This window comes from Puma concolor, chromosome B4, assembly GCF_028749965.1.
Source record: "Puma concolor isolate L17-30 chromosome B4, mPumCon1.1.hap2, whole genome shotgun sequence".
NCBI classification, from domain to species: domain Eukaryota; kingdom Metazoa; phylum Chordata; class Mammalia; order Carnivora; family Felidae; genus Puma; species Puma concolor.
The window spans coordinates 100,944,785-100,972,643 of record NC_141673.1 but is presented as its reverse complement, the minus strand read 5'-3'; the positions used below and the strand labels follow the sequence as shown (position 1 = coordinate 100,972,643).

Genomic DNA, 27,859 nt, shown 5'->3' with positions numbered 1-27,859 from the left:
ATTAAAACTGCCACCTACCAACCTGGAGTGGCCTGCCTCTATTTGCCTTCTTCATATGGGTCTGGTTTCAGATTTCGCCTGGGAATCTCCCGAGAGGATTATGAACCAACAATTGGTGAGCCAGTCAGCAGATTGAAAAAATGGGCCTTGGTCAAGAGGCATCTGCAGGGGGACTCCTAAGTTGGCCATCGACTTCTGTGTGTGTGCGGGGGGCGGGGGGGGGGGGGTGACTTGTATGTCAGATGGACCACTGCATGACTACAGGGACACCCCAAAAGCACAGGCTGATATAATGCACTTGGTGAAGCCGCTCAGGGCACGCTGTGAGGGAGGAGGGAAGCATGTCGTTGCCGCGGTGGGCTGACCTCTACTGTGGGCAGTTCGCTGGCCACCAGGCCCGACTAGAGGGTGAAGCTCGGGTTAGAAAGTTAGAAGAGCTGAGGTTAGAGAAGGATGTGGGGGTGTCCACTAGTCTGTTACTTTCAGGGCTGGAAGACAGGGGTGGGAGAGCAGGATAGTCAGTTGGAGACCTTAGGGTGCTGTTTTGCAAGCCAGGAGGGTGCAAGCTGCCACTGATTAAGATCCGGGCATTTGTGGCAAAGCCTGCTTAGTGCACAAAGAGGTGAAATCTTTGAGAAAGTGATGAAATGAAGGAAAAGAGGAGAATGTTATGGTAACTGATGAAAACACAGACAAAACACCCCATGCTTTCTGACCCTTACCAAAAAAAAAAAATTTTTTTTTAAATAGCAGTTACTCAAAAACTTCTAGAAAACTTGCATTCTTTCTCTGTCCCTTCAAGTTGTAAATGTTATCATGTCTTTGAAATGTAAACTCTCCAGGAGGTAATCAAAACCTGGCCCACAGAGACTGACGGAAAGAAAGGGGGCATACTTTGTAACGTATATCTGTAACATAACGTTTGTAATATACATCTGTAGAAGTTCCTTTGTTCACCGCATTATAATGACCTCTCATCGGATTTTAACCCTGGCCACTTTTTTTTTTTTTTTTTTTTTTTTTTTTTAATTTTTTTTTTTCAACGTTTATTTATTTTTGGGACAGAAAGAGACAGAGCATGAACGGGGGAGGGGCAGAGAGAGAGGGAGACACAGAATCGGAAACAGGCTCCAGGCTCCGAGCCATCAGCCCAGAGCCTGACGCGGGGCTCGAACTCACGGACCGTGAGATCGTGACCTGGCTGAAGTCGGACGCTTAACCGACTGCGCCACCCAGGCGCCCCAACCCTGGCCACTTTTAAGTCTTGTGTTTCTTGCAGACAGCACTGGTTTTTCTCTGAGCCTTTGGCAAAAAGTGTTCCTGCAAAAGTGCTTCATTTTCAAGAGATTCATGGAAAAGACTGACAAATATGTTTCTCCTAACTAAGATCAATTTGCCTTCACATGGGAGGGACAATGATGAACCTTTCAAGTGCTCCCCCGGGGCTGCCTGCACAGCCCCACCATATGTCCCGGAATGGTTGCTGGGACCTGTCCCTGTTCTCCTTCCCCACATCAGTACCATGGGCCAATTACATTGATGATACAATGGTAACATGGGAAGACTTGTCTCTGCTGCAGGACAAAGACTTACTGGAGCATCTGCAAGGGAGAGGATGGGCAGGGAACCCTCAGAAAATTCAAGATCCAGACGCTGCTGTAAGGTTTTTGGTGTTGTCTGGTTGGGTAAAAGCTGTGATTAATACGGTGCAAGCCCTTGTAGGAATTTTGAGGTTCTGAGGGCTGTTAAAAAAAATTTTTTTTAATGTTTATTTATTTTTGAGAGGGGGAGGGGCAGCGAGAGCGGGAGACACAGAATCCAAAGCAGGATCCAGGCTGGAGCTGTCAACACAGAGCTGGACGCGGGGCTCCAACTCACGGACCGCATGATCATGACCTGAGCCGAAGTCGGACGCTTAACCGACTGAGCCACCCAGGGGCCCCGAGCCTTGGGATTTAAAATGCCTTTCTCGTTAAAAGCATGAGGCAAGTGCTATTGGTTTAAAAAGCCTCCTCACTCGTGATTATTTAAATTGTATCTTTCCATCCTGTGTTTATGTAAGTGGTGAATCATGAAATTGTACACCTGAAACTAATATTACGCTGTATGTTAACTAACTGGAATTAATCAACACATTAATTAAATTTATTTTATTTGTATTTCTTTATTTTTTTTAATTAAAAAACTTTAAGAAATTGTATCCTCCTTGATTTTTTCCCCCTATATACATGGAGATTCAAACAGATTATATGAAAAGGAGAAAAGAATTTTAACAGAGTCCTCCATAAGGAGGAAAGAGCTTTTTGGGAGAAGAAAGATGTGCTGGGGTCAAGGAATACTGGTTTGGCCTAAAACATGAGGCTTTCTCTATAGGATATCAACACAAAGTAACAGAATCATGTAGATTTTATTCTAGTGCGGTTGTTAGTAACGGTAACAGTAATGACCAACTTTTTTGTCTGTTTGTTTTGTTTCAGCTTCTAGACATTAATTCTTATCCTGATAAGTTTTTAAAAGTACTTTCGTTTCTGAGGCTCAACTAGAAACAAAGCCAATAAAGGCATGCAGGCGTCGTGGTTCCCTATTTACATTCCTTGAAAGCAGGAAGTCCTTTTGACTCTCAGGAGATCATTTCCTTTTAGTTCCGTTAATTTACTAGATTTTTCTCCTCTCATGTTCCATAAAGAACTCCCCAGTTTTCCCACAATGACCCCCCCCCCCCTTTTTCCACCTGGGGTGTTATTTCCTCAGCTGGACGGGAAGCCCCTAGAGGGCAGTTCCTCTAGGCCGGGGGGTTCCTGTCATAAGACAGCACTGGGCACTGTTTTTGTTCTTAGGCAGTGGGATGGTGTCAGCGACTTTTCTCCTTGATGTTCTGGGTGAGCAAGAGGGCGTTTGTGGACTTTGGGAGGAAGCCCGTATTCGTGGCAGAGAGAGATTAGGCACGAAGGCTCCCGGAGACGGTCCGTAACAAGTGTTGGCAGCTGGCAAAGACCGTGGAGGCACATTGGCACTTGGTCAGCGGGTGTGGCCGGGTGACGTTAGAGAAGGTCGAGTTCAGACCGGGGATTGGGATGCTTGTGGGCAGGGGGAGTGGCGCCGGGACAGGGTGCTGCCTGTGGCGGTGGGCTGGGAATCTCTGGGGAAAGTGGCTTGAAGCATAAGACAAGTGTCAAGTGCTCTTTTGAACGTGGGGGGGGGCGGGGGGAGGAATCGATTGATCAAAGTTCTTCTTCGAAACGTGTTAGATGGGTTTGTGTAGTAGGTTAGGAATTAAAAGACAGGAAAAGAACGGTGATATTCGGAGCAACACTCCTGCCTAATGTTCTGTTTCATTTAAAAGAACATAACCCCCATCTTAGAAAATAAACTCTTCTGGGGCGCCTGGGTGGCTCAGTGGGTTAAACGTCTGATTCGGCTCAGGTCACGACCTCGAGGTCCGTGAGTTCGAGTCCCGCATCAGGCTCTGTGCCCGCAGCTCAGAGCCTGGAGCCTGTTTCCGGTTCTGTGTCTCCCTCTCTCTCTGCCCCTCCCCTGTTCATGCTCTGTCTCTCTCTGTTTCAAAAATAAATAAAGAAAAAACATTATAAAAAAAGAAAATAAACTCTTCCTGGGGCCCCTGGGTGGCTTAGTCGGTTGTGCTCCGGACTTCGGCTCAGGTCATGATCTTACGGTTGGAGAGAGTTGGAGCCCTGCATCGGGCTCTGTGCTGTTAGCACAAACCCTCTTTTGGATCCACTGTTCCTCCCCCACTCTCTCTGTCCCTCCCTTAAAAAATAAACAGTAAAAAAAAGAAGAAGAAAATAAACTCTTCCCTCCCCATTGACATGACTGGGGAGAAGTTCCCATGATCCATGTGACACACAGTCCTGACATGATGAGCACACAAAGACAAGCTATTTCCGAGCTTCTAGGGAAGGATCTGAACTCTCTCCTCAGGAAAATTTGGTCTTTCAACTTAGACATCATTCTGCTGACAAAGACTAGCTCTGGGACTGTGAAGTCTAGGAAAACAGTTCCTTCATTTCGTGAATGGATACGGGTTCCGGTGCAGTGAACGGAACACTCTGAATATCTATGGAACAATCTACCTTCTTGCCGCTTTGGCCTGATAGTCTAGTATTTTTGGTTCAATAGAGCTGTGGCTTCTAAGCTCCCTGAGATTCCTTGTTTCTATACAGCATGTATAGAATGAGGCTTGGCCAATCCCCATCCAGATCTTCATCCCTCCCATTGTGCCTGAGGCTGTGACTTCATCACCTGGATCACCTAGGAGGTGAGACAGCCTGGGGTAGAGAATTCCGTGCCTTCTCTCAGATCTCAATGGCGGAAGTTGAACCCGGGGCCAATTTACTCCCAAATGGTGTTCCTTGGCTCTATGCCCTGTTTGCTATGCTTTTTGTATTTTTTCTCTTTGTCATGTTCTCTCCCTTTTTACTTGAGATTGAACAGTATATAAAGAAATGTGAGTATATTTCCCCTCGGCCTTAGGACACAGGGGAGCTGAATGAGAGAATGTGTGTGTGGAGTGAGAAGGTACACATTGTAAGGCGGGGGACATGGAAACAATGTTTGCTGTTCTCTGAACTTCAAGGTCTTAATGACCCAGGGCTAAACGTCTTAGAAATCCTAATCTTATAGGTGTTAGAAGTATCTGGGGGACACAGGCCAGGACTGGACTAGGAAGCCCATTTGTGGTACATGTATAAAGCATGAGGAGGTATCTAGGGCCCTGCCTGAGTTGATGTAAGGCCCAGGTATAAATTCACAGGAAACTCTGTGTAATCTGGAGACAGATGAAGGAATTTTCAGATGATGGTCTCTGACCCACCATGCTTCGTGTTAGTCTTGCTTAGATGCAGGTATTCTCTGCATAATGCTGTGCGTAAGGATAAAGGAAATGAGATAAAGATGGGCCATCTGAGAAGGCCAGGTGAGTATTCTTTGCCCTTCACTTCTCTATGGGCTCATTGTGTCCATAAGCTGTCAGCTCTAGTAACTTTCACGGTCAATGTGCTAGATGGCCGAGAACTCCACATCCAAATCTAGTCTTTGCGAGACAGCCCCCTCACACTCTGTTTAGCCTAGGAATTCTGAGTCTTCTCTCTAGGGGAACAGTTTTCAAGCAGAAGTTTGGTTCTGAGGCCTCACTGACTTCAGAATCTAGGGTCTCCTGTAGGTGGAAAAGTTTCTCTTTACTCATCTATACTTGTGATGTTTCTCCTGATAGTTTCGTTGACGAAGCTACCATTAAAAAAAAAAAAATTAGGTGGGGCTCCTGGGTGGCTCAGTCGGTTGAGCGTCTGACTTCGGCTCAGGTCACGATCTCACGGTCAGTGAGTTCGAGCCCCACGTCAGACTCTGTGCTGAGAGCTTGGAGCCTGGAGCCTGCTTCCGATTCTGTGTCTCCCTTTCTCTCTGACCCTCCCTCGTTCATGCTCTGTCTCTCTCTGTCTCAAAAATAAATAAACATTAAAAAAAAATTAGGTGACTCTTGTCCAGGCACCTGTTATAAAGTTGCCTTTGTGACAGGGATAAGTGCAGAAGGACCTTGTAGGGATAGATCATCGTACAAATAGCCCGAGGAGACTGGAAGTCCACTGTTCAGGGGGACATTCTGACCACCAGGTGACCATAATTCCTGAAAATTGTGTGCGTGCCTCTCTAGGTAAGGTCAGCTCTAGCTTTCTTTGTGCTTTTCTGTGACTCCCTTGTGACATCACAGGGAGATAACACACCAGATTCTTGCATTTTTGGTCCTTGAACTTAGACATCACTGAGTTCTTCGTGTCCCTCATATCACCCCCTCAATAAGAATGTTACATGTTAAACTTCTGTTTTCTCTCTGCTATGGAAGGTGAAAGTTGTGGGCTCTTTGGTGAGGACTGACTTTTACAGCTCATTCGACAACTCCCATTATATAATTACTATAACAATATAACGATTCTATAACAGTAACATTATACAGCTTTATTATTATAAAGGGTGGGGTTATCTTCATAGGTAGAATCAGGACAAAGTCACAAGAAAGGGTTGGCCATTGAGGAACAAATGCTTTAGAGATTAAAACATTTCTTATACATTCATCTTGAGAAACAATAATCTCTTGTGACAACTGTTTCCCAGACTATAGGTCGAGAGTCGTATAATCCTGTCCCGACAGGATTTTGCTGAGTGCTTAATGATGTACAGAAAATTTTATGATCTGCCTCTGTTTCATTGTGTCTGCTGTCCCAAATGGGTACCACCATTCTGCTGGGTCACAGTTATAATCAAACAATTTTCTTCCTGTTTCAGGCTGCCCTCTGGAGTCTCCAAGGAGAGACGTTCTGGGAAGGAAGGAAGACAGGATGAGAAAAGATCCCTCTCTACTTGTGAGGGTAGCAAGGGATTCTGAGGCTGACATCTGCACCCCTGGGCCATCAGTTTGAGAGTGGCTGAGCCTGTAAGGAATCACCTGTGACATCGTATTCCAGACATGAGAGGGCTTCTGAGTCCCTCATTATGTATGTTTATACTGAAAAAAAAAAAAAAAGAGAGAGAGAGAGAGAGAGAAAGATAATAAATATTTTGAGACTCTCAGAAAAGTTCTATGTTGCCAGGAATTTTTTTGTCGAACTTACCCTCAGTTGCTTATAGTCAATCCAAATCTCACATTTCCCATTTTCAGGCAAAATCCTAGGCGAATGACTTACATTCTCTTATTCTCCTAAACAACATGTAGAGTCATTCTTTCAGGGGAAGAAAAGCAAACACTTAATCCAGGACCACAGCTGAGTCCTCCTCCTCCCCACCCAAGATGATCACACAGCTAATTCATCGGAACGTTCTAAAATGTTCTGTCCAGATTGTTGTCTTATATAAGTGCCAGGCTCCTTTCACATCTTAGCGTAGACTATAGTTTCATGAAGTCAGACACATAGGGAAGGGATTGGTATAGATTGGTGTAGATTTCCTCTTTCGACCCAAAGCATCATGGCCCCCCAAATGCTGCTGCTTCATTACCAATGGAACCATTTTCACGGAAGTTCCTCCACGTGATTCTCACTCCTTCTTACCTACCACATATGTCTACTTACCGGCTCTTCCTCTCTGTTCCCCTCTTTTAACCAAGTGCAATATTTTTGTCATGATGGGTCATTAAAGCATCTGTGTGGAAACCTCTAGTTGGAGAGGTATATAAGCGATTGTGGAGAGAGAGAAGGAGGAAGGGGGAGAGAAGGAAAGGAAAAGGGGAGGGAGGGAAAAAGAGGGCAGTGATATCTAGCTTGGAGATTCGGAATAAGTTGTTGTGAGATGAAAGAGACTAACATAAGAGACTCTTAAAAACTGAGAACAAACTGTGGGTTGATGGGGGCTGGGAGGGAGGGGAGGGTGGGTGAGGGGCATTGAGGAGGGCACCTGTTGGGAGGAGCACTGGGTGTTGTATGGAAACCAATTTGACAATAAATTTCATACTTAAAAAAAAAAAGAAATTCTAAAATTTTTTTTTTTCTTCAACGTATTTATTTATTTTTGGGACAGAGAGAGACAGAGCATGTGCGGGGGAGGGGCAGAGAGAGAGGGAGACACAGAATCGGAAACAGGCTCCAGGCTCCGAGCCATCAGCCCAGAGCCTGACGCGGGGCTCAAACTCACGGACCGCGAGATCGTGACCTGGCTGAAGTCGGACGCTTAACCGACTGCGCCACCCAGGCGCCCCAGAAAAAAGAAATTCTGAAGAAAAGTCTGGCACTACCTGTCAGAACAGTTATGTGACAGATTTCCGCATTGCATTCAATGTTAAAATTGTCTGGAAAAGTCCCTTCATTGTATAATAATTACAATAAGTTAAAACAATTTTTTCCAATGTTTATTTATTTTTGAGACAGAGAGAGACAGAGCATGAGCAGAGGAGGGGTAGAGAGGGAGGGAGACCCAGAATCCAAAGCAGGCTCCAGGCTCTGAACTGTCAGCACAGAGCCGGACGCGGGGTTCGAACTCACGAGCTGTGAGATCATGACCTGATCCAAAGTCAGATGCTCAACCGACCGAGCCACCCAGGCGCCCCTACAATAACTTTTGAGAAAGAACTGTTAGATTTCAATTCACTTTGATGCTCACAAAACTGTATGGCTGCCTATTAAGATGCTATTCAAAATGGCCATGGGATATTGTTTTTGTGTGTGTGTGTCTGCATCTGTTTCTTTGCATGGAGCGTTGTCTCTTGGTATGTCTGTGTATCTTTTTTTCTTCAAAAGTGCTCCTGCAGTTTCTGGGGGCACATTTCTCTTTTTCCATTTTCCATTTTCTTGTTCTCTTTTTATATGTTATTTATTAGATTTTAGTGATTCTTTTTTTAATATTGATTATTTTAAAAAGTTTTTTTAAGTGTTAATTTTATTTTTGAGAGAGAGAGAGTGAGAGCAGGGGAGGGGCAGAGAGAGAGAGAGAGAGACAGAGGAACCAAAGGAGGCTCTGTGCTAACAGCAGAGAGCCTGACGCGGGGCTCGAACTCACAAACGGTGAGATCATGACCCGAGCTGAAGTCAGATCGTTAACCAACTGAGCCCCCCAGGTGCCCCTAGAAAGTTTTAAATAATTTTTCTCATCTTCATCTCTGGGTTTGTGCATGTCTTTCCTATTTCGGTTTTCTAAATTTCTTCAAAAAACCAACTCTTGGTTTCATTGATCTGCTCTACAGTTTTTTTACATTCTATATTGTCTATTTCTGCTCTGATCTTTATTATTTCTCTTCTTCTGGGTTTGGGGTGTCTTTGCTGTTCTCCTTCTAGTTCCTTTAGGTGTGCTGTTAGATTTTGTATTTGGGATTTTTTTGTCTCTTGAGATGGGCTTGGATTGCAATGTATTTTCCTCTCAGGACTGCCTTCGCTGCATCCCAAAGCATTTGGATTGTTGTATTTTCATCTTCATTTGTTTCCATATATTTTTAAATTTCTTCTCTAATTGCCTGGTTGGCCCATTCATTCTTTAGTAGGGTGTTCTTTAACCTCCATGCTTTTGGAGGTTTTCCAGACTTTTTCCTGTGGTTGATTTCAAGTTTCATAGCATTGTGGTCTGAAAGTGTGCATGGTATGATCTCAATTCTTTTATACTTATGAAGGGCTGTTTTGTGACCCGTTATGTGATCTATCTTGGAGAATGTTCCATGTGCACTTGAGAAGAAAGTATATTCTGTTGCTTTGGGATGCAGAGTTCTAAGTATATCTGTCAAGTCATTCTGATCCAATGTATCACTCAGGGACCTTGTTTCTTTATTGATCCTGTGTGTAGATGATCTATCCATTGTTGTAAGTGGAGTATTAAAGTACCCTGCAATTACCACATTCTTATCAATAAGGTTGCTTATGTTTGTGAGTAGTTGTTTTATATATTTGGGGGCTCCTGTATTCGGCGCATAGACATTTATAATTGTTAGCTCTTCCTGATGGATAGACCCTGTAATTATGATATAATGCCCTTCTTCATCTCTTGTTACAGCCTTTAATTTAAAGTCTAGTTTGTCTGATATAAGTATGGCTACTCCAGCTTTCTTTTGACTTTCAGTAGCATGATAGATAGTTCTCCATCCCCTCACTCTCAATCTGAAGGTGTCCTCAGGTCTGAAATGAGTCTCTTGTAGACAGCAAACAGATGGGTCTTGTTTTTTTATCCATTCTGATACCCTATGCCTTTTGGTTGGAGCATTTAGTCCATTTACATTCAGTGTTATTATAGAAAGATATGGGTTTAGAGTCATTGTGATGTCCGTAGGTTTCATGCTTGTAGCGATGTCTCTGATACTTTGTCTCATAGGATCTCTTGTAGGGCTGGTTTAGTGGTGATGAATTTCTTGTTTTTGTTTGGAAAGACCTTTATCTCTCCTTCTCTTCTCAATGACAGACTTGCTGGATAAAGAATTCTCGGCTGCATATTTTTTCTGTTCATCACATTGAAGATTTCCTGCCATTTCTTTCTGGACTGCCAAGTTTCAGTAGATAGGTCTGCCTCTAATCTTATGGGTCTCCCGTTATAAGTTAGAGCATGTTTATCCCTAGCTGCTTTCAGAATTTTCTCTTTATCCTTGTATGTTGTGCAGTTTCACTATGATATGTCGTGCAGAAGATCGATTCAAGTTACGTCTGAAGGGAGTTCTCTGTGCCTCTTGGATTTCAATGCCTTTTTCCCTCCCCAGAGCAGGGAAGTTCTCAACTACGATTTGTTCAAGTACACCTTCAGCCCCTTTCTCTCTCTCTTCCTCTTCTGGAATTCCTATTATACGGATATTGTTCTGTTTGATTGCATCACTTAGTTCTCTAATTCTCCCCTCATACTCCTGGATTTTTTTTTATCTTCCTTTTTCTCAGCTTCCTCTTTTTCCATAATTTTATCTTCTAATTCACCTATTCTCTCCTCTGCCTCTTCAATCCTAGCTGTGGTTGTCTCCATTTTATTTTTCACCTCATGTATAGCATTTTTAGCTCCTCGTGACTATTTCTTAGTCCCTTGATCTCTGTAGCAATAGATTCTCTGCTGTCCTCTATACTTTTTTCAAGCCCAGTGATTAATTTTATGACTATTATTCTAAATTCTTGTTCCATTATATTGCTTAAATCGTTTTTGATCAATTAGTTAGCTGTCACTACTTCCTGGAGTTTTTTTGAGGAGAGTTCTTCCGTTTCATCATTTTGGGGAGTCCCTGGGGTGGCGTGGAACTGCAGGGCACTTCCCCTGTGCTGTCTGGAGTAACTTGGGTTGGTGGGTGGGGCTGCAGTCATGCGATGTCTGTCCCCAGCCCACTGCTGGGGCCACAGTCAGACTGGTGTGTACCTTATCTTCCCCTCTCCCAGGGGCAGGACTCACTGTTGAGTGGTGTGGCCCCTGTCCAGGCTACTTGCACACTGCCAGGCTTGTGGTGCTGTCTTCATGGGATCTGGCATATTAGCTGGGGTGGATCCTCTTCTGTGGGCCTCTTGTCTATGCTTGGCTCTGGAGAGTCCGTTCTGCTAGCCTTCTGGCAGTTTTCTGGGTTATTTAGGCAGGTGTGGGTGGAATCTAAGGGATCGGCAGGACGAGGTGAGCCCAGCGCCCTCCTATGCTGCCATCTTCCCCACCCCCCTCGGTTTTCTAAATTTCTGATTATTTCCTACTCAGTGTAATTTCTTTTACTTTCTCTTTTTTTCTGTCTAGCAACCCAACAAATTTCTTGCAAATGTTTCATTCTTCATGTTTCACTACTTTGGAATGAGAGAATACAACTCTGAGGCCCTATTGCCCTGCTCCCCCAAACATAATCCTTCTCCAGGTTGAATGAATTTAAGGAGACCCAGGGCTCTAAAATTAGACATCAAACAGCCGTCTAGGTATTTAAAGCAGGAAGTGGTTTACTATGGGAAATTATATGCTTACAAATTCCTCATCATGAAGTTTCAAAAACCTCAGGAAACCACTGCACCGTGTTGCAAAACCAAGTCTAGCGAATTTCAGGGCAAGTGCAAAGGCCCCTACAAAACAAAATCTCCCACAGACAGGAGAACCCAGCACAGTGCAACCTGGCCCAGATTCCACCCGTACAGGTTTGCGGGAAATGTAGTTCTCAGTCTTCCAGCCCCTGCTGTTGAGGGAGAGCATACGAGATAGCAGGGATAGTGAGGAATTTGTAAGAGGTAATACAGCTCAGTTGCCCGGTCAGTGCACAGGGGAGCTCTCTGCTTATCTTCCTGAGAATCCTAGTGATTCTAGTACACTGTAATGTACATGGCAATACTTCTCTCATTACTTCATTTTCTGTTCTTCACAGGGATTCTTCAGGGTGCTGGGTCAGGAGGGCTTAACCTGGCTCAAGCTGAGATCCCACCCTTTTGAAATCATTGCCAAGTTGGAAACCATCTTCTTCCTTACCTTTCTAAAAGCACACTACAATCCCAATAGCTTTCCATTTATTTCCCCCAAATCTTGGTTACTTAAACCCATATATTTCATGTGTGACATGAAGGTTCTAGTCCTAATGTCCTTCCCAGAAAACTGTTGCTCTTCCAAAACGTTCCCTGAGGGGTGAGAAGCCTGATGTATTTATTAACAAATATACCTTGCAACCCAACCTCTGGGACTTAAACTGAGATTTAAGATGGCCTGATAGTTTTCTTCCTGGGGCGCCTGAGTGGCTCAGTCGGTTAAGCGTCCGACTTCGGCTCTGGTTATGATCTCATGGTTCGTGGGTTTGAACCCCACGTCGGGCTTTGTGCTGACAGCTCAGAGCCTGGAGCCTGCTTCTGATTCTGTGTCTCCCTCTCTCTCTGCTTACCCCTAAATGTGGCCTTTTGGTTATATATCCTATTTACCATCACCGTTCTTTTTATTGTCTTCTTCTCATTTTTTCCCTTCTTCGGTGAGGTTGATGAACACATAAGGAAATGTGAGTCTTAATGTGGGGTCTGGAAGAGGAGGGGAGGGATCCATTAAAATATGAGGTATTTGAAAATATGTCCCTTAACACATGATCTGGGAAAACAGTTCCTCATCCCTGTGCCTTAAATCCTTCAATGTCCCTGGGCTAAGAGTTCTTAAAAAATCATACTTTCATGTATGATATAAATACCTAGGGACAGAGGTCAGGATCAGGCTAGGAAGTCTGTTCTCGGTATGCCTGTGGAGTCTGAGGAAGTATTTGGGGCCCTGACTGAGCTGAGGTTAATGACCAGGTATAAGAATATGAAAAACCCTATAGAATCTGGGGACCCATGAGGGAGTTTCCAAGTATTTGTCTCTGATCCAGGGAACTTTGTCTTAGTCCTGCTCAGGTACAGATGGTCCCTGTGTAATTCTCTGTGTAATGATAAAGATGACGAAATTATAAAGATGGACCATCTGGAAAGGCCAGGTGAGTATTCTTTGCCCTCACCTCTAGGTTCTTCTGTACAAAAACCTGGCAGCTCTGGTGAGTTCCAAAGCCCATATGCTAAGCAGTTTAGACGTGCAGAAATCTGGTCTTAGTGAGACAGTCCCCATAGGCTCTGTAAATGACCTCCCCTTTGTCTCAGGTAAACCTAAGTCCTCTGAGCCTTCTTTCTGGGGAGAAAATGTATCAAACTGACTTTTTCTTCTGAGCTGTCATTAATTCCTGTGAGTGGAAACATTTCTCCTTTTTGTCTATTTCTGTGATGTTTCTCTTTCTATTGTTAAAGGTCCCTTTCAACTGACTCAGTGATGAAATTTCCATATTAACATGCTAGAGGGTGAAAGGAAAGGAACGATTTATAACCAGGCAGTGGTTATAAATTTGGTTTTGAAATAGGAATAAAGATAGAAGTATCCCAGGATCCTCTCATCTATAGAGACGAGACTTTCAGAGAAAGATTGAAGATCATTCTCATCATCTGTTAACTAGTAACTTCCATAGACTGTGTATATGAGGTGACTTGCCTCTCGACGTAGGGTCAGTTCTTCCCTCCTTTGTGCTGTTCTATGGCCCTTCATGGCATCACGGGGAGAGAAAGCACCAGATTCTTGGGTTCTCTGTGCCCACCATCTCCGACCCTCAATATGAATGTTACATGTCCTACCAATACCTTGACCAAGGTTTCCTCTCATAAAATTGAAATGTCTGGTATATAAAAGGTTATTGTGTTGCTGTGAGGTAAGTAAAACAGGTGGGAAATACATTTTGGGCTGAAGGAAGTATTTGGATTTGAGAATGTTTTTGTTAACTCAAGGGAAGAGTGGGAGAACATGTATTTGTATCTGCCACACCCCCAACATAACCAAAGTATATGGTAATTTTAATTGTAAGCAACCACACAACAGTGCCATCTATCACAACAGTGCCATTATATACATGAGAATATATAATGTAGTATGGTAGTTGAAGAAGTTGAGTTGCCCCAAATTTCACAATAACTCACTGTAGTTCTTAGTCATTTGTATAAATGTCTCCACTTCCCCAATTCATGCTCCACTCTACCACTCTGCTACTGTTCTTGAGACCCATTTGCCCATAAGAACCCAAAGTCAGAACAACAATATCTCAAGTGATAATTTCAAAAGAGTCAAATGGGTGCCTCTGTCTAGAACTTTTCCTATTGCAGCCATGGGTGAGAGGGGTATCGCCTTCATGGAGGGGTGAAGAGACACAGCTTGATCATCCAGGGCCTCTTGTAAGTGGCCAAGGAAAGTTGAAGCTAGAATAACTATCCTTTCTGAGAGTTCAGAAGCCGAGTGGGTTCCTCTCTCTCCTACACATCAGCTGTGTCCTTTGCAAGGCATTTCTGTCATTCCCCTTTATCCTCACAGAGGCTGAATAAAGCGTGTGGTTAATACATGATCTGGGAAAACAGTTCCTCATCTCTGGGTCTTAAACCTTTCAATGACCCTGGGCTAAGATAGCGCTGCTAGGAATTTACCCAAGGGATACAGGAGGGCTGATGCATAGGGGCACTTGTACCCCAATGTTTATAGCAGCACTTTCAACAATAGCCAAATTATGGAAAGAGCCTAAATGTCCATCAACTGATGAATGGATAAAGAAATCGTGGTTTACAGACACAATGGAATACTACTTGACAATGAGAAAGAATGAAATCTGGCCTATTGTAGCAACGTGGATGGAACTGGAGAGTGTTATGCTAAGTGAAATAAGTCACACAGAGAAAGACAGATACCATATGTTTTCTCTCTTAGGTGGATCCTGAGAAACTTAACAGAAACCCATGGGGAGGGGAAGGGAAAAAAAAAAGTTCGAGAGGGAGAGAGCCAAAGCATAAGAGACTCTTAAAAACTGAGAACAAACTGAGGGTTGACGGGGGGTGGGAGGGAGGGGAAAGTGGGTGCTGGGCATTGAGGAGGGCACCTGTTGAGATGAGCACTGGGTGTTGTATGGAAACCAATTTGACAATAAATTTCATATAAAAAAAAAAAAGAAATCATACTCTTCCCTTCTCTCTTGCCTACATTCTCAGTCATTGATGCACACATCCCTAAATTCAAATGTTAGTTCCTCAGAATGTCATGATTCATTTGCACTAACTCCAGGTGTGATGAATTGTGGGTAATCTGTTCAAATTTTAAAATATTGGCACATTTGTGACATGTTTGACTTTTGGTGACTGTTGACCCTAGTAATTCCGATTAAGACTTTCCTGATAGATATGGAGTTTCAATGAGTTAGATATCAGATTTTAGGAGAACAGTAGACATACACATAGGCAGTTAGATCTAGAAGGAACCACAGAAAATATAAGCTCTAATCTTTCCAATTACAGAATGGGTAAGATGAGAGTTGCATGGTTTTTGGTAAACTTATTCATGAAGCTCAAGTAATCACTCCTATTTATTTGGGGATAAACAAGGCTGGGGTTATCCACATGGAGATTTTGGAAAATCAAGACAGGCATGATGGTTGGAGCTGCATTTTCCTACCTTCCATTCCTTGTGAATTTATCCATATTTTGCAAAATGAAATGTTTGCCTCTTTGCCCTCATGTCCTTACTGATTAGACAGGGAGACAGTTTTGCACACAGTGGTTGTCTGGCTATAATCTCTTGTAAGTATTTACCAGACTATGGCCCGTGAGCCACATAACTCTACCCTGATATAAAGGCTGAGAGATATTTATTGATGTTCTGAAATATTTGCAGTCTGCATCTCTTGAAATTGGATGTGCTTAAAGAAGGTTCTGTCATTTTGCTGCATTAAGCTTTAGCCAAAGAGCATTCTTTCTGTTTCAGGCCATCCTCTTCAGCTACCTGGGAGAGAAGCTCTGAGAGGGGCAGAAGCCAGGATGAGACAAGATCACTCACCTCATTGTGAAGGTGGTAGGAGACAGAACCCAGGAAGTCGGCCTCGTAACATCAGTTTGAGAGTGGCTTTACCTGTAAGGGATCCTCTGTGATGTGCTGTCTCTGACAGGAAACAGCTTCTGAGACCCTCATTATTTGTGTGTATGGAAATGAAAATTGATAATAAACGTTTTGATATTCTCAGAAAAGCGCTATGCTTTAAGGAATTCTTTACTGAACATCTATCCTCTTTCATTTCGTTTCTTTTTTTTTAATTAAAAAAACTTTTTTTAGAGAGAGAGAGAGAGAGAGCATGTGAGTTGGGGAGAGGGCAGAGGGATTGAGAGCATCCCAAGCAGGCTCCACTTTCATTGAGGAGCCCAACGTGGGGCTCGATCCAGTGACCTGGGCCAAAATCACGAGTCAGATGCTCAACTGAGCCACCCAGGCAACCCCCCCCCCATTTCTTTTAATAAATCAAAGTCCCAAGCACACTTCTGTTGTCCTATGTGAGTGACCTGTGCTATTTCCTTTCTCAGTGCAACATGTGGTTTCACTGTCGTAGGTAAAGAGATGCTCATGATTCTTTTTTTTTTAATTTTTTTTATAAATTTTTTTTTTTCAACGTTTATTTATTTTTGGGACAGAGAGAGACAGAGCATGAACGGGGGAGGGGGAGAGAGAGGGAGACACAGAATGGGAAACAGGCTCCAGGCTCTGAGCCATCAGCCCAGAGCCCGACGCGTGCTCGAACTCACAGACCGCGAGATCGTGACCTGGCTGAAGTCGGACACTTAACCGACTGCGCCACCCAGGCGCCCCGCTCATGATTCTTACCAGAATAAGCAGACACTGATTCCAGGACCAGAGCTGAGCCTTTCCTCCCTCCACCCAAAATGATTTCACAAATCACATAAATATTCTGAAGTGTTTTGTCCAGATTACAACATTTTCTTGCACAAGCGCCATGCTCCTCCCCCATCCTACAATGGAACATTGTTTCACAGATGTGTGGGTGAGGAACTGCTGTGGCTTTTCTTATTCTTCCTTAAGCTTTTTGGCCCCCCCTGGAGCATCATATTTTTCTTCTGCGCAATTATAACTGCTTCACAATTCAGACTATGGAGCTAATCCGTCCCCTTTTCATGCTATGTTCCACATTTCATCCCACTTAGCCTAAAAATCATGTTTTAACATGTTCTTTCTCTGCATAAAGGTCTCTGTTGGCTCTTCCTCAACTATCTTAGTACTATTATACTGTGGCATTCATTGGATCAACTTCCATACTAAAAAAGAATGAAGATTCCCTGGTGTAATCTCTCTCATTTTGAAGAGGTGCATGTTAAGAAGTACATGGAACAAAGTTCTTTGCTCGCTCCCCGAATCTGTGTTTTTCTTCTTCCTGGGCACATGGCTTTTCAGCAAGAGGCTATGTTTCTTAACTTCCCTGGAAGCAAGTAGTAGCTATAGCAGGTCGTAGTAGCTGTTGCTGTAGTGACTGAACCAGTAGAATGCTAACAAATGATCCATGCTGAATCCATGTCATTGGCTAAAAGGGAAATGTTTTCTCTGTCCTTGACTTGGAAATGGAACCAACTGAGGTCACCTTAGAAGCCCTGTTTAATTAATTAATTAATTAATTAATATCCAAGTTACTTAGCATATAGTGCAATAACGATTTCAGGAGTAGATTCCAGGGATTCATCCCCTGTGTATAACAGCCAGTGCTCATCCCAACAAGTGTCTTCCTTAATGCCCCTTGCCCATTTAGCCCAACCCCCCTCCCAAAACCTCTCCAGCAATCCTCAGCTTGTTCTCTGTATTTAAGAGTCTTTTATGGTTTGTCCCCCTCCTTGTTTTTATATTATTTTTGCTTCCCTTCCCTTATGTTTGTCTGTTTTGTATCTTAAATTCTCATATGAGTGAAGTCATATGATCTTTGTCTTTCCCTGACTAATTTTGCTTAGCATAATACTTTCTAGTTCCATCCACGTAGTTGCAAATGGCAAGATTTTATCATTTTGATTGCCGAGCAATACTGCATTGTGTATATATATGTAACTATATTGTATATACATATGTATATACTACATACATATACTATACATATATAATATACTACACACACACACATATATATATATATATATATATATATATATATACACTACATCTTCCTTATCCATTCATCCATCGATGCACACTTGGGCTCTTTCCATACTTTGGCTATTGTCGATAGCGCTGCAATAAACATTGGGGTGCATGTGGCCCTTTGAAACAGCACACCTGTACCTTACTTATCCCTAGATAAATACCTAATAGTGCAATTGCTGGATCGTAGGGTAGTTCTATTTTTAATCTTTTGAGGAACCTCCATACTGTTTTCCAGAGTGGCTGCACCAGTTTGCATTCCCACCAGCAGTGCAAAAGAGACCCTCTTTCTCCGCACCCTTGCCAGCATCTTTTGTTGCCCAAGTTGTTAATGTTAGCCATTCTGACCGGGGTGAGGTGGCATCTCATTGTGGTTTTGATTTGTATTTCCCTGATGATGAGTGATGTTGAGCATTTTTTCACGTGTCGGTTGGCCATCTGGATGTTTTATTTGGAGAAGTGTCTATTCATGTCTTTTGCCCATTTCTTCACTGGATTATTTGTTTATTTGGGTATGGAGTTTGATAAGTTATTTATAGATTCTGGATACTAACCCTTTATCCAATATGTCATTTGTAAATATCTTTTCCCATTCTGTCAGTTGCCTTTAAGTTTTGCTGATTGTTTCCTTCACTGTGCAAAAGCGTTTTATCTTGATGAGGTCCCAATAGTTCATTTTTGCTTTTGTTTCCCTTGCCTCTGGAGATGTGTTGAGTAAGAAGTTGCTGCAGCTGAGGTCAAAGAGGTTTTTGCCTGCTTTCTCCTCGAGGATTTTGATGGCGTCCTGTCTTAGGTTTAGGTCTTTCATCCATTTTGAGTTTATTTTTGTGTGTGGTGTAAGAAAGTTGTCCTGGTTCATTCTTCTGCATGTCTCTGTCCAGTTTGCCCAGCACCATTTGCTGAAGAGACAAATTTGTCTTTATTCCATTGGATATTCTTTCCTGCTTTGTCAAAGATTAATTGGCCATACCTTTTGTGGGTTAATTTCCGGGTTCTGTATTCTGTTCCATTGATCTGAGTGTCTGTTCTTGTGCCAGTACCATACTGTCTTGATGATTAGAGCTTTGTTATACATCTTTAAGTCTGAGACTGTGATGCCCCCAGCTTTGGTTTTCATTTTCAAGATTGCTTTGGCTATTCAGGGTATTTTTTGGTTCCATACAAATTTTAGGATTGTTTGTTCTAGCTCTGTGAAGAATGCTGGTGTTATTTTGTTAGGGATTTCATTGAATATGTAGATTGCTTTGGGTAGTAGGGACATTTTAACAATATTTGTTATTCCAATCCATGAGCATGGAATATTTTTCCATTTTTTGGGTATCTTCTTCAATTCGAAGCCCTGTTTAGAGCAAAGAGAACAGCTTTTCCAGCCATGATTCTAGATACAGCAGAGGCCACCTCTTGCCCCTGCACATTTCCCTTAGACAGAATAAACTTCTTGGTTCACTAGTCACCATATTTTTTGGCCTCTTTGTTAGAGTTTCCCGGCCTTCACTGTAACTTTATATTCTTCTGCTCATGTTGTTTAGTATATCACAACAACAGCTGGCCCAGAGTTTAAAATATTCTTAACACAGTAGACAAATGTCACCACAATCTGACTCATTTTACCTCACATGTGGCTTAGGCACCAGCAGTGCCAATAGATAGATAGATGATAGATAGATATTAAGTTTCTTTATTTATTTTGAGAGAGAGAGTGTGTAGCATGAGTAGGGGAGGGACAGAGAGAGAGAGAGAGAAAGAGAGAGGGAGAGAGAAAATCCCGAGCAGGCTCTGCACCATCAACACAGAGCCCGATGCGGGGCTTGATCTCATGAACTACAAGATCATGACCTGAGCTGAAATTGAGTCGGATGCTTAACCAACTGAGCCACCCCTATAGTTTTTACTATTAAAGCACTGTAGTCCTTTACTCAATTTCATGCCACGTGTTCACTATTCCGAAATTTTCCTGTTTGGTCTTTCCCTATAAATGACTTGTATCCTTCCTCTTTCTCAGACACTCCTTTTTCACTCACTGGTTAGTTTACCTGAAAACTATTGGATCATAGAGAGCCAAAAAATGTATAATGCTTAAAAACAAAATTGATTTGTTTTGCACTTGCATAACAGATTTATTTGATTCTGCTGGTTAATGGGACTTCATCCCATCTTGTGACTCCTCCACCCGTTTGGTGGTCAGTCATCTGTATTCACTCACGGAAGGGGAAAGAGCGGGTACGATGCACAGAGGTGGCTCACATTCCTTGGCTGAGCCCCAGTCACATCATCACATAAAAAAGGCTCAGAATTAGAGCTGACACATCTACTAAAAATCATATTACTTATAAGAAGGTATGGAATATGGCGGACCACTAATGATCCTATTAAGAGACAAGATTAAGAGGAATGTATGAAGAAATCCTCACTTTGACCTATCCAAACCGAACTATTGAAAAACAACGAGAAAATCAAAAACAGCAAGGGAAAAATGACTTCTGTACAACATGATTTATGCTAGACTTAGTTCAAAAAAACTAATGTAATAAGAACAAAGCATCTTTATTTTACACAGATGAACAACATACATTCACTTATATTCCAGACAAGGATAAATAAAAGACTGACAGAAACATTCTAAAACATCAACAGTAATTATCTCAGAATGGTAGAATTCTTAGTGTTTATTATTGTCTTTTTAATATTTTCCCTATTTTTATGAAACATGCATCATTTTCTAATAAAAGAACTGAAGTTTCCATAAATAGAGAAAGGGATATGGGATATCTCTGCACTTTTATACAGGAAACTTTTTAGTGAAGGACAAAATATTAATTAAACATATCTTAATAGGTCAAGGTTAAATTTTAATATTTAAACACTCTACTACATTTCCTCATAATATTTACTTCAAACATAATGCATGGATAGGTCCTGGGATTTATATCAAATTTAAGGGACCAAAGCCTTGTTCTCTTTTGAAAAGAAGCTCACAAAACAAGTTTCTCTTGGAATAGGGCTAATTATTCTTTCTGATTGCATTCATGGACCAAATGTTCTGATTTACAAAATCCCCGACTCCTTGAGAGCAGAGACCCTAAATGAACAAAAGTTTCTTGGGAGCTTAAAGATTTAAAAATTTCCCTTATCAAGGCAACCGACAGAATGGGAAAAGATATTTGCAAACGACATATCAGATAAAGCGTGAGTATCCAAAATCTACAAAGAACTTACCAAACTCAACACCCAAAACACAAATCATCCAGTGAAGAAATGGGCAGAAGACATGAATAGACACTTCTCCAAAGAAGACATCCAGATGGCCAACCGACACATGAAGAGATGTTCAACATCACTCATCATCAGGGAAATACAAATCAAAACCACACTGAGATACCACCTCACACCTGTCAGAATGGCTATAATTAATAACTCAGGAAACAGCAGATGTTGGTGAGGATGCAGAGAAAGAGGATCTCTTTTGCACTGCTGGTGAGAATGCAAACTGGTGCAGCCACTCTGGAAAACAGTGTGGAGGTTCCTCAAAAAATTAAACATTACCCTATGACTCAGCACTACTAGGAATTTACCCAAAGGATACAGGAGTGCTGATGCATAGGGGCACATGTACCCCAATGTTTATAGTAGCGCTATACTAGTGTATAGAGCCCAAGTGTCCATCAACTAATGAATGGATAAAGAAGATGTGGTTTATATATACAATGGAATATTACTTGGCAATGAGAAAGAATGAAATCCAGCCATTTACAGCAATGTGGGTGGAACTGGAGGGTATTATTAAGTGAAATAAGTTAGAGAAAGACAAATATCATATGTCCTCACTCATATGTGGAACTTGAGAAAGTTAACAGAAGACCATGGGGGGAGGGAAGGGAAAAAAATAGATCAAACATAGAGGGAGGGAGGCAAACCATAAGTGACTCTTAAATAGCGAGAACAAACTTAGGGTTGATGGGAAGGGGAGGGAAAGGGGAAAATGGGTGATGGGCATTGAGGAGGGCACTTGTTGGGATGAGCACTGGGGGTTGTATGTAAGTGATGAATCACAGGATTCTACCCCCGAAACCAAGAGCACACTATACAATGTATGTTAGCCAACTTGGCAATAAATTATATTTAAAAAATAAATAAATAAAAATTTCCTGTATCATAACCTGGCCTTCCTTTTCTCTCTATTACATCTCTTATAAGAGCTCCATGAAGCCTATTGGTTTTTCCAAAATTCTTTTTCTTTTGAGACAGGTATTTATTGCTATAATTTGTTACAATTCCTATGGAAAGGCAGATATGTTCAAAAACCAAGGAAGCTAAACTAGAAGCAAGGCAATTGACCAAAGGCATCATGAATAAATCAAACAGGGATAAAAATGACGATTCTGATATTCAGTTTTAAAAATGGTGTTTTCATGGGGCACCTGGGTGGCTCAGTTGGTTGGGCATCTGACTTTGGCTCAGGTCATGATCTCATGTTTGTGAGTTCAAGCCCCACATAGGGCCCTGTGTTGACAGCTCAAAAGCCTGGAACTTGCTTCAGATTCTGTGTCTCCTTCTCTGTCCCTCCCCTGCTCTCTCTCTCTCTCTCTCTCACACACACACACACACACACTCTCTCTCTCTCTCTCTCTCTCTCTCTCTCTCAAAAATAAATAAACATTTAAAAGGAAAAAAGAAAATGGTGTTTTCCACATTCTCAGATAATGCTTTTAATTGTTTAGTTTATTACAGTAGAAGTCTTAGTGGTGTCTTAGTTCAGACTCCTATATCAGAATACCATAGACTGGGTGGCTTGTAAAAAGAGAAATTTACTTTTCAAGTCCTGGAGGCTGGAAGTCTGAGATCAGAGTGCCAGAATATGATGGGGTACTGGTGAAGGCCTTCTTTCAGGGTGTGGATGGCCAACTTCTCACTGTAGGCTCACACGGTGAAAAGAGAGTGAGAGAGCTCTCTGCGATCCCGTTTATAAGGACAGTAATTCCTTCCCAAAGGCCCTAATGCCACCATGTTGGGTGTTAAGATTTCAATATATGAATATGGTGGGGTGGGAAGAGAGGGTGAGAAACATTAAGTCCATAACAGCGATACATGAAAGTTAACTTTTATTATCACCAGTCTTTATCAATTTAGCTGTTCTTTTATTGCTCAGTAACTATTGTTTGGACCAGCTTTTCATAGGGTAAGTTGATTTCCTCTTCACTCAACATTTACTGTCTCTTTCCAAGACATTTGGAGGCTGATCTGAAATTATAAAAGAGGCAATAAGTTCCTATTCGAAATAAAGCTGCTTGAATATATGAAGATACACACACACACACACACACACACACACACACGAACACACACACACAAACACACACACAAAGAATTGATCAGATTTCCTAAATTCTTAGGACAGATTTCTCCAGTGTTATATCCTAATATTACGTTCTATGCCCAGATCTTAAGCGTTTTCTTCTTGTCTCCTTAGTGAGTCCCAGAATGTAAAAACAACTTATTTCACAAGAAACAGTTAAATAACCTCAGAGTGAAAGAGGAAGGTAAAACTGTATGTGGTTTTGCTTTTGACATGCTTCTGGAAATTAATCTTTAAAAAGTCTTTAGTTTGGACTCTAATAACTCTAAGTTTATGATTAATAAGGTTTAGACAGGGCAAAGGTGGCCCTTTGTTTCATATGATAACTGATGTGCTAAGTGTTATGGGCTGAATCATGTCCCTGCAAATTCATATATCAAAGTCCTAACCCCCAGTACCTCAGAATGTGCCTATATTTGGAGATAGGGATTTAAAGAGGTACTTAGGAAAAATTAGGTCATTTAGTGGCCCCTAATCCAATATGACTGATATCCTTATAAAGTAGGAAAATTAGGGTACAGACACACACAGACCAAGAGGTGAACATGTGAGGACACAGAGAGATGATGGCATCTATGGGCCAAGGAGAGGCTTTAGAAGAAGTTAACATGCTGACACCTTTATCTCAGACTTCTAGCCTACAAAACTGTGTGAAAATACATTTCTGTTGTCTAAACCTGTTGGTCCGTGGTATTTTGTTATGGTGGCTCTAGCACACTGATAGATTAAGCACAATAATAAACTAAACAAAGGGATGCCTGGATGACTCAGTTGGTTAAGCGTCCTACTTCAGCTCAGGTCATGATCTTATAGTTTGTGAGTTCGAGTCCCTCATTGGGCTCTCTGCTATCAGCACAGAACCCACTTTGGATCCTCTGTCCCCCTTCCTCTCTGCCCTTCCCCCAGTCATTTCTCTCTCTCTTTCTCTCTCTCTCTCTCTCAAAATAAAAAAACTTAAAAATAAACAGAATTGCTGAGGGAAATGTTTTCTAACATAGAAACGTAATTTTAAGTGTGTTAAAAATAACATTTATTTTTTTGCAAAGAATAATTTGTGCTAATACAAATTGCTAATTATAAAAAATTGTTTAGAATAATCTAGACAATCTTTTGTTCTTTACATCATATAGATGGAAATATTATAAGGTACATGTTTATTTTATTTTATTTTTTAAGTTTATTTATTTACTTTGAAAGAGAGAGAGAGAGGGAGAGAGAGAGAGAACAGGAGAGGTGCTGAGAGAGAGGGAGACAGAGGATCCGAAGCAGGCTCTGCACTGTCAGCATGGAGCCTGATGTGGGGCTTGAACTCACGAACCATGAGACCATGATCTGAGCTGAAATCAAGAGTCAGAAGCTTAAGTGAGTGAGTTTCCCCAGCACTCCTGTGTTTAAAGAATATTTTAGTTTAAGCTTTTCACTGAACTTTTCCAGATGGAGAAATTAATATCATCATCAATAACTAAGGAATGGCATATGAGTAGGAAGGGGGTTGCAACCATAAATACAAATAAGTTCCAGTATTACTCACGAGAGTAACTACTGTGTTATATTTGGGCTAGTTACCACTGAAATGGTTTTCATGTACTTTGCCTCTGACCTTTCTAACATTTTTCTCTTATTTTGGTAATTAAATATATTTTTGAGAGGAAAAAAAGGAAATGCAAGCTCATTCACTTGGATGCTTGGGTCAAATTTGGAATAGTTTTGTGCCAGTGATACCTGAATATTCTATAATAAAAATCAGGAGAGATGACCTATATCTGCATCCTAGTATTTATTCCCATAAAAACATGCAGGGGTGCCTGGGTGGCCCAGTCAGTTGAGTGCCCGACTCTTGATTTCAGGTCGTGGTTCTTGAGATTGAGCCTCACAATGGGCTCCGTGCTGGTAGCATGGAGCCTACTTGGGATTCTCTCCACCCCTACCCCACCCCTCTCAAAATAAGTAAAAGAAACTTTAAAAAAAGCATTCAGAATTGACTCTGGATTACACGGGAACAATCTTTTCAGAATTGCTAGTTTACCCATGCTGGGAATTAGAATATTTTCTCAATGCTATTTGTAAAGCATTGTGCTTTCTAGTGCTGTGACTTCTACAAGTTCAATTCCCTTCTCCATTGTGCCTGGCCCACTCACTCTACTCTCTGGGTGTAGTCAGTGAGTGATCAGATCTCATGAAACCTTCCGATTCCTTGACATTTTAGCAAAAATTGTCAGCGAGCTCTATTTCTAATAAGCGAGGATCTTAGGACTTAGAAAACATTGCTCTTTTCATGACAGAACTCCCAGTTGGCTTTTTTTTCTCCTTGTTCTGGCACTGGTAGGTGTCTTAGAATTGACTTTTAAATGTATATGTGTATATATTTATATTATTTATATTTATATTTATGTGTATATATATGTGCACGTGTATATATATACATATATATACATATATATGTATATGTATACATATATACATATATATACACATATATACACGTATATATACATATATACATATATATACACATATATACATGTATATATACATATATACATATATATACACATATATATACACGTATATATATACATATACATATACATATATGTATATATATACACACACGTGCACATATATATGACATCTTCATGTAATGAGTGCATGTTTCTCTAAATCTCCGGAGCTTGTTTATTACGCTGATGTTTTCTCATCAGGCAAAGCCACCTACACTTAACAAATATTGAGTGCGTATCATGTGCTAGGCCCTGGAGATTAAAACAACAAAAGACAATATTAATACACCGAATCTGGGTTGCGCTTAAGAGAACAAAATGTGAATATCCTACTCTGTGTAATAAAAATAAGCAGAAATCCTAGGAACGGAAGATATTAATGAGCCGTATCAGAAGCTGAGATCTAATTACCCTTCTCCTCAATGATAGACTACCCACAGCTTCAGCCAATGCTCAGAAAGAGTCCTGATACATTCTGTAAGCTTTCTTTCTGTTAGAACAACTGTCTCATCACCCGTAACCTTTTCCAGGAGGAAACTTGGAGTGCTGAACAGACTGAGGATGTGAGCCATAAAGATAGAAAAGAGGTACGCTGAATTCTGTGAGGGTAGATCTGTGTGTGTTGCGTTTCGGTGACTGAGTAATGCTTCTCAACTTGCCGCGCGGGCTTTGGAAGCCCACAGTAGTTTCTGGTTTCCAAGGCAGGAGGAACATCCAGCAGTGTGATGTGGCCAGCACCTTCATGATCATGGGTGCGGGTGCCGCTAAAAGAAGGCCAGCTCCTCTGTATTATCCAATAGGAGATCACCTCCCTGCGGAGGGAAGAGCTGTCAGGTGGAGTCTTTGAGCAGCTGGGAAAATACAATAGAGCAAGGAACGTTATCACATTCCTTGAAAAGCAAGCTCAGTTACTGTTTTGAGTGAAAACATTTAATTATGAAATTTAGACGGGTAAGCCATTGAGGTATCATCACTAAAAATGCATTTATAATTAGATGATCAGATTTGCTCCCAATATCTTAAAGGCCTAGAACTGTAACACACACACACACACACACACACACACACACACACACACCACAGCCCCATTCATAGCAGAATTGAGAGCAATGGAGCATTGTCCACGGATGGAGAAATCTGGTGACTCAATAAGGAGTGACCGTCTGAACTTCGGTTTCCCATCTTGCGTGTAAGAAGCCTGGAAACCATCATTCCTAGCCACACAGCAAGAACAAAAGCTGAACAAACTGAAGACCAGCAACTTTTCTTAGATTTGCTGGAGACTTGAGGTCACCGGGCAAACTGCTGCTCCCCAAATTAGAGAGCGGCAGGCAGAGACAGAGCACAACTTACTGGAACAGAAGCCCAAGAGCAGAAAGCTCTGTGGGACCAGTAACGGTGAAGAAACGCCTCAGCCTCAGCCGCTACGGGCAAATTGCTGGAGGCTCAGTGTGGACCAACTGGAATGTAAAAACCTCAGGGGTCCCACACTTTTGTGAGTTTTACCGTTGGGACCTGTACCAGGTTCTCACCGTGAGGACTGGAGAAAAATCCCCTTGCGATTCCAGCAGGAAAAAAGAGAAAAGCAGCCATTTGGAAAGACACCCAGAGCATTCTGGTTGGTTGCTTGGCTGACTGAATGTTTGATTGATTTACTCACTTACTTACACAAGGTCTGCCCTCGAGGGAAACTATTTAATCCGAGCCTGAAGGACTGGGATTTTACCACAGCCTAAAAGACCTGAGGGAAGGGGAATATTCAACCTCAGCCCCTTCTGGCCTTCCTGTCTCCTTCCCCTAAGAAGGGAAGACAGAGGTGAAGGTCACGGCCAGGAAGCACGGGCTTACTAAAAAATGGAGATCAAACGACAGCCCTGCAGAATGCTTCGCCTCCCCCAACACCTCACCACCACATCAATGGGCTGCTATATACTAACAGGGGATTACCACAGAAAGAATGGCACATCTGAGACATTATTAATGAAGAAGTCACTATGGAACCCAAAGACAACATGGGAGACAAAAACACCACTGGAAATTTTAGCCTCTGACACCTATAGCTTATAGCAAACAGTGTAACTCCCAGCCAGATAAACATCAA

At 41.9% G+C, this 27,859-nt stretch overlaps 1 long non-coding RNA gene and 1 pseudogene across 1 annotated transcript; one reads left to right on the top strand and one right to left on the bottom strand.

The window, feature by feature from the left end:
* Nucleotides 1-27,859, bottom strand: part of LOC147579357 (scavenger receptor cysteine-rich type 1 protein M160-like) — a 61,657-nt pseudogene that overhangs the window by 23,811 nt on the left and 9,987 nt on the right.
* Nucleotides 4,016-6,587, top strand: LOC147579358 (uncharacterized). The gene is made up of 2 exons (XR_015253832.1): nucleotides 4,016-4,465; nucleotides 6,298-6,587. It is a non-coding gene; the product is annotated as an uncharacterized LOC147579358 (long non-coding RNA).